Here is a 14009-nt window from a genome sequence, read left to right as displayed (position 1 = left end):
GCTGAGCAAACAGCATTAAACTGACCACTGGTGTTGGTTTGTTTTGTCCTTCTGATGTTACGCGCAGCTTGGACGGTCACCGCCCTCCTTGTGATTCGGACAAAGCTGACCTGAGTCCAGAGCCGTGTCCCGCCTGCCCTTTCGATTATATCTGCTCCGTCGGCCACCAGCGCTCAAGCCAGAGCTGCGCCTGCATCCCTGCTGGCTCCGCGATCCGCGTGTGCCCTCGGGGTCTCCCTGTGGTGGGTCTGCCTCTGCTCCGTGGACAGGACACGCGGCCCTGCCTCCAGCTTCCTCAGATCACCCTCTGTCGTCCATCTGGTGGCCTCCGTGTCAAGGGCAGGTATCGTGTCCTGTCCGCTTTGCACCGCCAAGGCCAGGCCTCCGTCAATGAGCACCTTCAAGAAAGACATGCAAGGAGCCTTCCTTCTCTTACATCAGGGTGCGTGGCAGTGTTAACAGACCAGGCGCACGACCTCAAGTCAGCTTGCAGGGCCATCCTTCCTACATGACATGCCCCGCTCATCACAGTCACCCAAGAAGCTAAGCCGCTCCTCCAGGTCCAGAGCTCGCTGGGCCCTCAGCAGGTGCTCAGGAGGGAGCAGGTACATGGAGGCTGTGCCCGAGTCAAAGTCTTAAGGAGAGAAAAATCACACCTTCCCGGCCCCGAGGCACAAGGCCAGCCTTGATCCCACCTTCGCTGAAAATGAAATTCTTTTTTCATATCTCTTTGGAAGGTTTTCAAGTCTCCGAAGAAGTTTTCTGATGCTACTCACACAGATCCCAGGCCCTGTTTGTACTCCTGTAAAATCCAAATCTGTCACAGACCCTGCCACACTAGCTGCCGCTATCTCTCCCCTTCCCACCTGCTGGGCCTGCGGGCACACTCAAGGAACCTTCCACAGCCTCCTCCCCCACCACCCCCGACAACCTCTCTGCTCACTCACAGAGGTCTCCTCGCACTGACGGCGGCTCCCGTGAACAGTCAAGACAGGGGGGCAAGGCCAACCGGGTGGCCAGTGGTGAGCAGTCAGGAAAATACTTTTCCTCAGGAATATGGACACTATCTTTGTGAATCTCAGGCTTATCCTGATAATTCCCTTAGTAAACCCATATTTTATAGATATCAGGAGAATTACTAAATAAAAAGTACTCCAATTCGTGAATCAATGATGTTCAGTTGAACGGAAGTGTTTCCTCTGCAGTTGCTGATCAAAACGAAATCCAGATTTTCACTTCCTGGGCTTCTGTTCTCGCTTTACAACCAGGGCTTTCAGGCCCCTTCACATATAAACGTTCTGAAAACACCTGACCTTTGGCTGAGTCTGTCCACCTTGCCTCACTCTCCTCACTGCTGGGTCCCTCCTCACTCCTGGGTCCCTGGGTCCCCAGGGAGCTGCAGAGAAAAGACAAGCTTCCAGGAGTTTCCCTCCTCACTGTCCAGTTGCCAATGTCATATGTGGCTTTAGAAAACACGTATGTGTTCTGACCAACATGAACATGCAATTACGATGTAATTTACCAAATCAAAAACTTAAAAGCATTTTACGTAATTAAGCACCAGAAAATCACTATGCTCTTGAGGGCATTTTATGCTTGACTTCAAAATGTGCATCTTAATCTCAGTGTTACTTTTTTTGACTCTATTTAGTTGATACTTGTGATTCCGATGACCTCTTTTTTAGGCCTATGGAAGCGATGCTACTCAAGGAGGGTAATAAGCCTAACTGAATCCAGAGCTTTAAGTAAAGACTGCATAACTCTAGCACGGAAGACAAAACAATGATGCTGAAAATAAAGTCAAGTGACAGTGGCACACAGACTTGCCCTTGCTTTGGGTTTTTTTTTTTTTCCCCAAACTATAGAGACTCGAGTGTTAGACACTCTGGTCAAGTTAACCTTCTCATCCTCATCCCCTCTCCCGGGCTGGCAGGCATCCAGCCTTTTAGCCGAGCTCGTCATCCATCCCACGAGAAGCATTAGTACCTAATTAGGGACCGTCCTGTCGGTGCACAGTCCTTGTAAACGTCAGGGAAATGAAACCATAAACAAAACCCCTCATTCGAAGGGAAAGCTGATCACATTCTAGAGGAGGAGGAAGGTGATAAGACTTGTTATTGTAGAAGGAACAAAATGTCTTGCCTTGTTGGTCCTTAACTTCTTTCACATGTTTCAGCTTGCCCTGGGAAGTAGGGGCATGGCTATTCATTATTTATTGACAATTTTCAAGTCGTGCCCCATTTCCCAAGATGGCAAAAGAGCTATGAATCAGGAAAGTGGCATGAAATTTTGGTGACAGCTGCTTTTCTCAAAGACTCATAAGGTAAACCAATAAACCATGATTTGATGCACTGGCATGGTGTTAATGCTGTTCCTTGATAGAAACACACTCCTCACCCCCTTCCAATTAGGTCTCTCCTATTTTCCTATTCTGGGGTGCACATGAATCTTTTAACAGAAGCTAAAAAGACACATGGGGGTTATAACCATCCCAGGACTAGAGAGGAGAGGGTCAAGAAGAGCCCAGGCTTACTGACTTCCCTCTGTTGGGAACTTTGGGAGATGCCAAATTCCTTCCCACCTTTCTTGGCTCCACCAAGGCTGACAGACAGGCATTCACCTTCACAGACAACACATATCCACCTGACCAGCAAGTAACGACCATAGTTCTATCTGACCCATTCAGTAAAGGCGACAAAGATAACAATCATGACGGGAATCTGAATAGCTGGATGGTTTTGGCACTACACCGAATCCATCAGCCTTCAAATGATAACGACTCAATAGAATCTTCCCCTTGGCCCCTTTCTGCACTTCTTCCACGAGCGCCTTTCCATTTGTCAGCCCTACAGATCAGCACATTGGGCCCCTTTCTTGATGACAAACCCTTACAGAAAAGGAAGGGCAGAGAAGTTACGAGGACGCGAGCTTTCCTCCCTCAAGGACAGTCACTCCGGAAACTGTCACCGCGCAGAAGAGATCTTCATCGCGGCCAAATTCACTAGAAGGACCCCCTCCTTCTCCAAAATTCCAATTTGCTGTGACAGACACATGGCTGTCAAGGAGCCAAACACTCCTCTGAGGGAGATGCTCCGCACAAATTCCTAAGTCGGCCTTGGCTTGTCAACAGAAGTCAGCAGCTTGGGAAGAAACAGCTGTAGAATCCCAGCCAACGTGGCACAGCACCCGACAATACACAATCTCACCAGCAGAACGCCTTCCACCCCAGATCATCCCAACCCTGCACCCAGTGTCTCCCACCAAGCCATGGAGGCCGGCGCTGGGTTTCAGGAGGAGGTTTCACAAACACGTTAAAAGGGAAGTCACGGTGGGCTCCCTCAAATCAGACCACATTCCTTAAATGCAGACCAAATGACCCTTTCCTTCAGCTTTCCAGCCACACTCTCCTAAACCAAATTCAAAAAGAGAACTGGCAGTAAAGTGTTAAACCGTAAAATAACCATCGACGTTACTTGTTATTCACACCTTACTAGGTAGATGTGCTTCGTGCCTCACCCAGCTGGTTATTCAAGGTGAGATTTATTACAAGAGCTTCAAAATCGCTGTTCTTCTCCAGTTTAATGCAAAAGCACTATAGTCCAGATTCAATGATGCCAAAAGAAGGACAGGCAGGAAAGCTTCCAAAGGGGTCTAATTCATCCCCAGGAAGAAGGGACATCCTGAGAACAGCTTCGGAGGCTGTGACGTCTTCCATCAGTTTGGCTGCAACCACCAAAACCATGGTAGCAGAAAACCCTGCCCTGCACATCTACTCTGCACCTGTGAGACTCCGAGTACAAAAGAAGTCGGGTAACTCCAGACATGACTTCTTTCTTATGATAACTGATATTCGTTAAAGGAAAAAAAGAGAGAGAGAGTCAATCTTCATTATTCACAGAGTCCATTTTTGTGAATTCACACATCGCCTAAAATTTATTTGTAACCCAAAATGTGCCACTGTCTGGGAGTTCAAAGCTATTGAATCAACTATCTATTAAATAAGGTGTCTTTAAACAGAAACACCCATGAAACAAGGTTCTTTGCTGATGAGTTGATGAGGTTGCTGTGACCAGAAGCTTACAGGAGCCTAACCGGGTCTGGCCCCTAGGAGTGATGGTACGGTTTTAACAGATTCGTTGTTCATGATGAACTTCCAGAGCAGAGTGCCATCAATAAGGAGGATGGACTGTAAATGAAGAATGTGAACAACACCCTAATAGTGTCCCCAGCTCTACCAGGAATGGCAGGGGCTGACTGGCATGAAGGTGGGCTGTGGGACTGTGTGTGTGGAGTGCCTATCACTTCGTGGAGGGAGATTAGGACCAGGCACTAGAAACTTGAAAGATACAAGCGATCTGATCATTCCTGAAAAGCAAAATGTGGGCCCTCTGGCTTCAGAGGGGCACATAACTCATCACACTAGCTGCAAGCTATGAGAGCCGTGGTGCCTGACTGTCTGGCATTAACAACCATGGGCAGAGACCTTTCTGAAGTCATTCTAGAGTGAAAATTAGATCCCTCAGAAACAGAAACCTGGACAATTACCGGCCATCAGGGATGACAAGCTGGTGGCCAAGGTCACTTGCCGATTGAAGGCTCTGGCCTTGGCTCACAGGACTTGTTAGAGCTCCCACCACATAAACGTGAACCAGATCCCCATCTTCTGTGTCAGATAATGATCCTTGCTCCAGAGATTTAGGAGATGATTACAGTCTAAAGAGTTGATTGTATCTCGTTACACTTGTGACAATATATTCCTGACAACTGAGGCTATTAACTTGAATTTCCAAATATCAACACATGTCACACATGGCCCCCTCTGACATAGTCCCATCTGTCATGTGTCAAATAGGAAAGTGTGTCCTCACTACACGGCACACAATGGAGAAAATGTTAAACTGGTCCAGAGCGGTGACTCCTGTTCTTTTCAAGTCCAGGAAAGTCTTAACTGAACGAAGTCACTCTTAGTACACCAAAATCTTTCACATTAAAAATAAAACAAGCAATGCAATCCATAATTTCCCAAAAATAAAAAGGTCCAAAGCCTTTCCCTTCTTGCTTCCTGGTGGCCTCACAGCTCTATGCTAGCAACTTCTCCCCTTTCATTATAATCTCAAGAACTATAACTACCACCTTTTGGAATAGAATTGCCTTCCTTTTAAACTGCTTTCCTGCCTTTATAATAATAATAATAATAATAATAATAATAAGAAGAAGAAGAAGAAGAAGAAGAAGAAGAAGAAGAAAAAGAAGAAGAAGAACTGAGCACCTCTCTCCACTTCTACGTGTATGCTGTCAGCCATCAAAAGAGAGTAAACATAACAGAAATGGTTCACTTGTGTCTTTGGACTAAGAAAAGATACTGATAAAATAGACTGTTTCCAAGTTTAAGAAGAATGGTTTCTACCACGATCTCGAAAAGATAAGCTGGCAACCTCCACAAATGAATTCACAAAGAAAAACAGAGTAGTCTGTAAGAGCAACAAACCAAACCCAAGAGTTATGGACATGAGTCAGGCACCAAAATTTCCATCCCACGAGCATCAGACAGGGCTTCCTCTTGCCTACACCCCGAGGCTGTGAATACTGCAAACTAACCACACGTCTCACGGAGTTTCCTGGTGGGTTAGCATATTGTTGGCTGCATTTCTAGAGAAAGCACCAAGACGGGGCGGCAATGTGCCAACAGGAACAGGCTAGAACAGGAAAGGGGGTTTCAAAGTGGGATCAAGCAATCCTGTAATAAGAAATTGTGGGACTTTTTTTAAAAAAATGACTATTCCATCTGCGTTTGCGGCCAAATCTGGTTCTATAAATTCCCTGATCTCTCAGAATACTAGATGCTAAAATAAGGATGTGCATGTGTGTATATAAGTTAACGGGGAGCTTTAAAGAGATCCGGTGGCAACATGAAAGCGGGGCTTAGCGCCACTAGAATTGTGAACTGAGAAGCAGAGAAATGGTTGGTATTTGACTAAACTTACAGAAGACCCTTCTGGGAAGGGAGAGAGGTCAGCAGGGGACACATTATCTGGAGAGCCCAAAATGCACAAAGCACTTATGGAAGAACCTGATCAAAGGAGCCTGGTGAAGGCAGAGAAGGAGCTCGAAGAAACAGGCCTCTGTTTGCCAATTACAGCAGGAGCCGGCTCTTTGTTTCCCAGAAGCCAACAGTTACAGGACTGGGATTGGGGCATAAATTCTAATTAAAGTACATCCTTCTGGGTTCCCTGCAGAATTTCCCCTCACCAGCTTCATCTCTGCGCCACCCGGCTTGACAAAGCTCGGCTCTGTCCCTGGCCCAGCCAGGGAGGGAGTGTGCGTCCCGGGAGCACTCCTGCCTTTCTGGGAAGGTTCATCTCTCTTCTGCAACTGGCTGCAAATAATTGCTTCTGGAAAGGCAAGCGTCAGGCGCTAGGTGCAGGTGAGAGGCAGGATTTGGCTAGGGGAGGAGAAGGGGGGATTGGAGGCAGACGACACAGCATCACACGAGAAAATGTAAAAACCCTAACTTGTAAGGGAATTCAAGGGCAACACCAGGAGGCGAGAAGAGGGGAAGAGAGGAAGGGCTCTCTCTGGCTAGCAGGCAGAGAGCAGCCGGGGACACGCGTGACTGCGGGAGCTCACAAAAGGCGCACGCGTCCAGGGTCCAGGGCTGGGTCAGACCCCCCCAGCCTGATCCTAAGGGACTGGACGCTACCACGAGCCGCCAAAGGACAGGGCAGAGAAGGAAGGTCTAAGCTGGCCCAGCTGCAATAACAAATCCAGAAGGGCCCAACCACCAAAGCTTCGAAAAACAAACATTGTGATTCAAAGCCAGGGGAAACCCTGAGCACCGCACCGCCCCCCAGCACCCCGCACCCCCCAGAACTTAAAGAAGCAGGGATCTCACCAGACATCATTTTCAAAACCATTTGGAAACTGCCTCTCAATGAGGTGTTTAAATGACAATAGAGGCCCACCCGGCTAGAAGAAAAGAGGATCAAAGGGAGAAATCCTCAGAAGGATCCTGCTCCAAGAAGAGACTCAACTGACTTTTATCTCCCCAGGAGAACCTCCTTAGTGGCCAGCAGGCCTCTAAGCCCCCAGGACGCTGAAAGCTTAATACTGTCACCCCTAAATTTTCTAGATCAATACCAGCAAATTAGCCCTACTGGGTACCTATTTCAGAGCTTCTGTAAAAGAAGCAGTCTCCCTGCTTGTGCTAAAACCTGCTGCTGCGGACAGTGACTCCCACAAGTAAAAACTGTGGCCCAGAAATTCCCAAGTAACTTAAAAGAAACAGATCTTGTCATCTACCTGGGATGGCTACATGTGAGTCAATCTCCAACTCGCGCTCTCTTTCTTATAAAAACTTTTTTTTTAAGATTTTATTTATTTATTCATGAGAGACACAGAGAGAGAGGCAGACACAGGCAGAGGGAGAAGCAGGCTCCATGCAGGGAGCCCGACGTGGGACTCGATCCCAGGACCCCAGGATCACACCCTGGGCTGAAGGCAGATGCTCAACCCCAGACGTCCCTCTTATAAAAACTTCTAAAAAGCCTCCCCATGAGGAGAAATGGCTCTATACCCCGAGTTCAAAACCTGTTACTACTTTCTCTGGAGAGCAGGAACTTTTTTTTTTTTTAATTCCTCCCAAGTTTCTTCTACTGTAAAAACAGGATAATAACTGCAACCAGGTTACAGGAAAGCTGAGTTTTCAAAACCCTGTGTCCCAAGTTCCTGACTCCAAAGTGCTACTCAACATGATTATCACTGTGCCAGTCCCGATGACCAAGGGTGTTGGAGTTAATCTATCCTATCTGCCTACATCTACAACTCCTCCTCATGGCTCAATTTATAAAATAAAGTTAGTATGTCAAATAATTTCTTTAATGCCCATTTCGGCTGTAGAAAATCACATGGCCCTGGGTAGTTCAGTCGGTTAAGCATCCAACTCTTCGTTTCAGCTCAGGTCCTGATCTCAGGATCATAAGACTGAGCCCCACGTCAGGCTCTACTCTAGTGCATAATCTGCTTGAGATTCTCTTTCCCTTTCCCTCTGCAGCCCACCCCCCTGCCCCCCGCCCCTCCCCCCGGCTCATGTTCCCTCTCTCTAAAATAAGTAAATAAAATCTTTAAAAAAAAAAAAAAAAAAAAAGAGGGCAGCCCAGGGGGCTCAGCGGTTTAGCCCTGCCTTCAGCCAAGGACCTGGTCCTGGAGACCTGGGATCGAGTCCCACGTCGGGCTCCTTGCATGGAGCCTGCTTCTCCCTCTGCCTGTGTCTCTGCTTCTCTCTCTCTGTCACTCATGAATAAATAAATAAAATATTTAAAAAAAAGAAAAAATCAAGATGTCTGGGAATTTGGTTTCTTCTGTACTTTGCAACTGTAAAGGCTCATTCTATCCCTACCCCGACATTTTTTTCCTCCTAGCAACTTTTCCAAAAAAAAGAAAAAAACCCACTAAAATACAATAACTTGATGCCCACTGTGGTGCTTTTTTAAAAAGTCACAGGATAAGTTTTTGATATAAAGCACAAAACGAAAAGAAAACTTATTCTTCAAAAATCAGCATGTCTCCTTTTATTTGAGAATGTTTTTGCCAAGTGTAGAGGTCCAAAGAGCTGTTGACAGATGGGTCCCATTTTTTTTTCCCTAGAGATGGTAGTTTTGTTCTAAATCTTCAAGTCGGCTACACCTTAAAAATTGATTTGACCAGTTTTGCGATCTTTCTCAAAATTTCAGAATAATATAGAAAGTATACATAAGCCTGAAGTGACGGTCTGAAACTAAATGAGCAACTACCACTGATGCACATTCCTCAAATCTTAAGCTGCTCCACTGTGTAAGCACATCAATCACAAACCTGTTAGTGAGATATAGAGAGCAGCACACATCTCCATGTGGTCAGCATGTAAATTCAAGCTGCCCATCAAACCACTTGTCTGGGCCTGCATTACAAGTCCATAAGCTGAAGCTCCAGGATGGATGAGGGAAAGTCTCCAAACAGGGCTGGATCTCCATGTTAAAAGCCAAGTTTGCTGTGATCTATATCGCAGGAAGCCCTGAACTGCACAGAGCACACGTGCAGTTTGCTCACATTTGGGAGACTCAATGGTAGTTCATGGGCAAACGTAAGAGGCTGAGAAGCTGGGGCAGGGAGCCCCAGAGTTGCACACATCTTACAATCAAAGTTGTGTGAGTAGTGGCTTCCTTTAAAGCCTCAAGGCTCCTTTAGCCTTCATTTAGGAGAAGATAAGCTACATTGAATGAAAACTGGTTCAGGCAGTTTTTAAAGACTCAGCCCTTGATTTGATCTATTTTAACAGAAAATATGGACCATGAAGTTTTTTATCAATAAATACTGCTTATTATATGCTATATATAAGGTTAATATCTAATATCCAATCTTACTTTTTTAAATTTGCCCATAATTACATTGATTTCCTTAAAAAATTAGAAATGTCTCCCAGAAGCTACTGATGGACCCTGTTTCAGAGAGAATTTAAGATACTCCCCAGGGATATCTGCCTCCACATGTTCATGTTCTTGGCATGATTTGATTCCTCTCCCTGAGGGTAAGTGGGACCTGGGACTTGCTTCTACCCACAAAACACAGCAAAAGTGACAAGATATGAGTGATTACATAATTATATTATGCAAGATTTCAACACCCGCCTTCTGGTGTCTCCTCCCTGGCTGACTTTGAGAAAGCCAACAGCCATGCTGGAGGAGTCCATGTGACAAAAGGCTACAGGAAGCCTCCAGTAAGAAAATGAAGCCCTCCATCCTCCATCCACAGGGAAATGAATCTGCCAAGTGAACCTAGAGGCATGCCCTCACCCAGTCAAGCCTTCAGATGAAACCCCAACCCCGGTCAATTGCCCTTGATTGCAGCATTAGGAAGAACCCAGCTAAGCCATATCCAGACTCTAGACCTACAGCAACAGTGACATAACAAATGTGTGTTCTTTTAAGTCACTAAGTTTGTTGTGATATTTTAATATATTGATAGATAAGTCATGGGGTGCCTGGATGGCTTCGTTGGTTAAGCATCTATCCTCAGGTCATGATCCCAGGGTTCTGGGATCAAGCCCCACACTGGGGAGCCTGCTTCTCCTTCTCCTTCTGCCAATAGCTCACCCCCTTATTCTCTCTCTATATAGCAAATAAATCAAATCTAAAAAAAAAAATGGGGGACGCCTGGGTGGTTGAGTGTCTGCCTTCGACTCAGGTCATGATCCTGGGGTCCCAGGATCAAGTCCCACTTTGGGCTCCCATTGAGGAACCTGCTTCTCCCTCTGCCTGTATCTCTGCCTCTTTCTCTGTGTCTCTCATGAATAAAAACAAAAAAAAAATCTTTAAAAAGAAAGTTTACTCAATTGAACTTGTCTATCATAAACTATAAATATATCTTTTAAATACTAAACTTTAATAAGACTACTTTTACCTACAACACAAAATCAAGCATTGCAAATGGCTCATCCACATTTTCCATCTACCACTCTGCTGTTCTTCAGAGAGCAAGGCTTTAACCAAGTAAGAGAAAGAAAGTCACATAAGATCAAAACATCAACATTGGATCATGAGTTACTAACCACAGATATAGTTCAGTCTTTAAAATCATAATATACAAAATCACCTATAAGCATTATAAAGTATTCCATCAAATATTGTCAAAACTTATTTTCAAAATTCTGATAGGTCATAAATCATCCCTAGAATATTCTGATTTTCATGTCAGCAACAGTATAATATAAATAAAGCATCTGGGTGTTTGTTGTTTTGAGAAAGAGAGAGAAAGAGAGCATGCATGAGCAGGGAGTAGAGGGTGAGGAGACAGAGAATCCTGGGCCATGCTGGGCTCCTTCTCACCACCTTGAGATCATGACCTGAGCCAAAACTGAAATCAAGAGTTGGATACATGGGATGCCTGGGTGGCTCAATGGTTGAGCATCTGCCTTCAGCTCAGGTCGTGATCCTGAGGTCCTGGGATTGAGTTCTGCATCAGGCTCCCTTCCAGGGAGCCTGCTTCTCCCTCTGCTTATGTATGTCTCTACCCTGCCCCCTCTCTGTCTCTAAGGAATAAACAAATTAAAAACAAAAAGAGTCTGATGCTTAACTGACTGAGCCCCCCAGGTACCCCAGGATCTGGGTTTTAGAACAGCCATGAGCTAGGTGTTGCTAAATTGCATTATGTTAGCAGTTCAAGGGTTAGAATAACTGTAAACAAATTCACAGGAATGCAGATTAATAAAATTATGAATGCAGACATTTGTATTTTACACAGAACAAAGCCATTTATAGTTAAGCAAACATCTCACTATTTCAACATATCCTGCAGATTAAATATACTCCCAAACATGAAACATTATGAAAATGTATTAGTCAATTAGCGCCCGCCTAACAAAGCACCACACACAAGGGCTTAAACAACAGAAATTTATTTTCTCACAACTCTGGAGGTTAGACATCCAAGATCAAAGTGTCAGCCAATTAAGTTCCCTGGTGAGAGTGCTCTCCCTGACTTACAGATAGCCACCTTCTTGCTGTGCCTTCACATGATGGAGAGAGAGAAGCAAGCTTTCTGGTGACTCTTCTTATAAAGCCACTAACCCATCGTGAGGGGATCTAACCTGCATCACCTCCCAAAGGCCCCATCTCCAATATGATCACATTGCGAGGAAGGGCTTCAACATACAGATTTTCAGAGGGCACAATTCAATCCACAGCAATACACATCAAACTATTTTTTAAAAGCGTAATTATGAGTTAATTTAAATATGATTGGTATGTTTAAATGATTTTCTGTCTTCAGTTAAAAATGCACGTAATAAAACACAGTATGCTAGACATCCAAGTAGGAAAATTTTGCTACATATACAGAGCAAAATGTTTTCAATCACATCTTCATTTTAAGGAGTAAGGAGGGGAAAATGTTTTCCTCATCTTGACATGTTTATCAATTTGAAACAGAACCAAATGTTCCCAGTTTATATTTTCTAGCTCCTAGAAATTATAAAATTCTTTGTTTTGTAAAATCCATTCTTCTCTTGTCACTGAAAATATACAATATAAGTAAATGAAAATAAATGCAGTTAAGCCTTGAATAACATGGAGTCTGAGGTGCTGACCCCATCCCACCCCCAACAGCACAGCTGAAAATCCATGTATAATTTTTGAGCCCCCAAAACCTAACTACTAATAGCCTACTATTGACAGAAAGCCTTATCAATAACATAAACAGTCAATTAATACATTTTGTATGTTATATGTATTATATGCTGTAGTCTTACAATAAAGTAAGCCAAAGAAAAGAAAATGTCCCTTAAAAAATCATAAGGAAAACACATTTACAGTATTGTTCTGTAAAAAAAAAAAAAAAAAATCTGCATCTAAGTAGATCATCACAGTTTAAACCCATATTGTCCAAGGGCCAACTGCACTATATTCCAGACTTATATTCCTCTACTGATAAGAAATCAATAAGGCTTTGTAATTGTGTTTTGAAAAATTATAGCTTACTTATTGCATTAGGACTTAAATGTAGTTGTTTTCTACTATCTATTTTGCCATTCTCATAAAGAGTACCTACCAATTATTCCTTCTATTTGCTGTCTTAGATTTCCTTGAACTCTGCTGAACAAGTAGCATATGGCTTCTCTTTGGACCTAACCCCAAAGATGGTTAAGAAACCTGAATACAGCCAGTCTCATTGCAATTTACATCAATCACAGATACGCTTATTTCTTTAGTCATGGGCTTCTCCCATCTACACCATGCATAGAAATTTCCTCACACAGAAACGATATTTAAAGTTTATGGAACTACATGGGCAAAGTGGGAAGATCTCAACTAATGATGGGAAGGCTGAATCCTAGATGTTATTTCACACTATCCTTCTCCTCCAGGTTCATACAGAGTGCCCACTAAATTTTCCAGACTGTCCCAGAGGCATGGGAGAAACAAAGGTATCACTTAGGATAAAACAAATGTAATGATCAAGGGCCAGCTTAGCTGGCACCACAGGGGAACATCTACAACAGTAGTGGTCAGCCACATGGAAACCTTAGCTGAGCCCTAACACTACTAATGACCCAAGGAAAGCAAGACCTTCCATTGGAAATTGAAAAAGCAATTCTTAGCTGCCAAGTAATGCTGGACCCAACAGTACAAAGCCATGGGGAACAGTTTTCCTAGTAAACATCTATAGTCACCTGGTTTTCACAGTAGAACCAAATGCAGATCATCAATACCTGCTCAGAAATGCCCCCACAATGTCATTCCAATACACCTAGCTACTTCCCTTCCCTGAAAGACACACCTTTAGAAAGTGGCGTATTTACAGACACTTGACTGCACGACTATACATGGGGCACACTGTCGTCGCACAGACCTTCACAGACTGCCAAGTAAAAGGCAGGCAACCAATTTTTTTTAATTCACAAAAATATAAGTGTAGTCTAAATAATCTGGTGCACTTACACATGCACACACATGCATGTAGTACCAAATACTTGGCATTTGCCATTCTATGCGGCTAGAAAATGACTTCCCATTCATCCTATAATCTCCAAATTAGACTTGCTAACCAGGAAACCAAAGACGAAGAACAAACTGGGACTATGACACCATAAAAGTTAAAACACACACAAATGTTTTATTATTCCTTTACCTATTTCCATTGTTATGATGATTGATTGCATTGCTACACATAATCTTGGCTTACAGAGTAAAGGCTGCTATGACCAACTTCACCTGCCTAACATTCTTCTACTCTAGTGCTGGGAGCATCTGTATCCCAAATCTCATAACTAATGGATGGTAAATTGTCAGAGAAATAAGGATGCACCTCGCATATGAGCTCTCATAAAGACTCAGATTAAAAGGAACTCTCTTAATTTATTTTAAATAAGGTAAGACACAGCCTGAAAAATAAATAAATAAATAAATAAATAAATAAATAAATAAATAAATAAAACCAGAGAAAGGATCTCAAAGACTAAGCCAAGCTTCTCTGATAAA

General features: G+C 43.9%; 1 protein-coding gene across 12 annotated transcripts in view; it reads right to left on the bottom strand.

The window, feature by feature from the left end:
- The window catches only part of SEMA5A (semaphorin 5A), a 474025-nt gene that overhangs the window by 379743 nt on the left and 80273 nt on the right, over positions 1 to 14009 (bottom strand). The gene's annotated exons all lie outside the window — the stretch shown is intronic.

Source organism: Canis aureus, chromosome 31 (assembly GCF_053574225.1).
Source record: "Canis aureus isolate CA01 chromosome 31, VMU_Caureus_v.1.0, whole genome shotgun sequence".
Taxonomy (NCBI): domain Eukaryota; kingdom Metazoa; phylum Chordata; class Mammalia; order Carnivora; family Canidae; genus Canis; species Canis aureus.
This window is presented reverse-complemented; position numbering and strand designations above follow the sequence as displayed.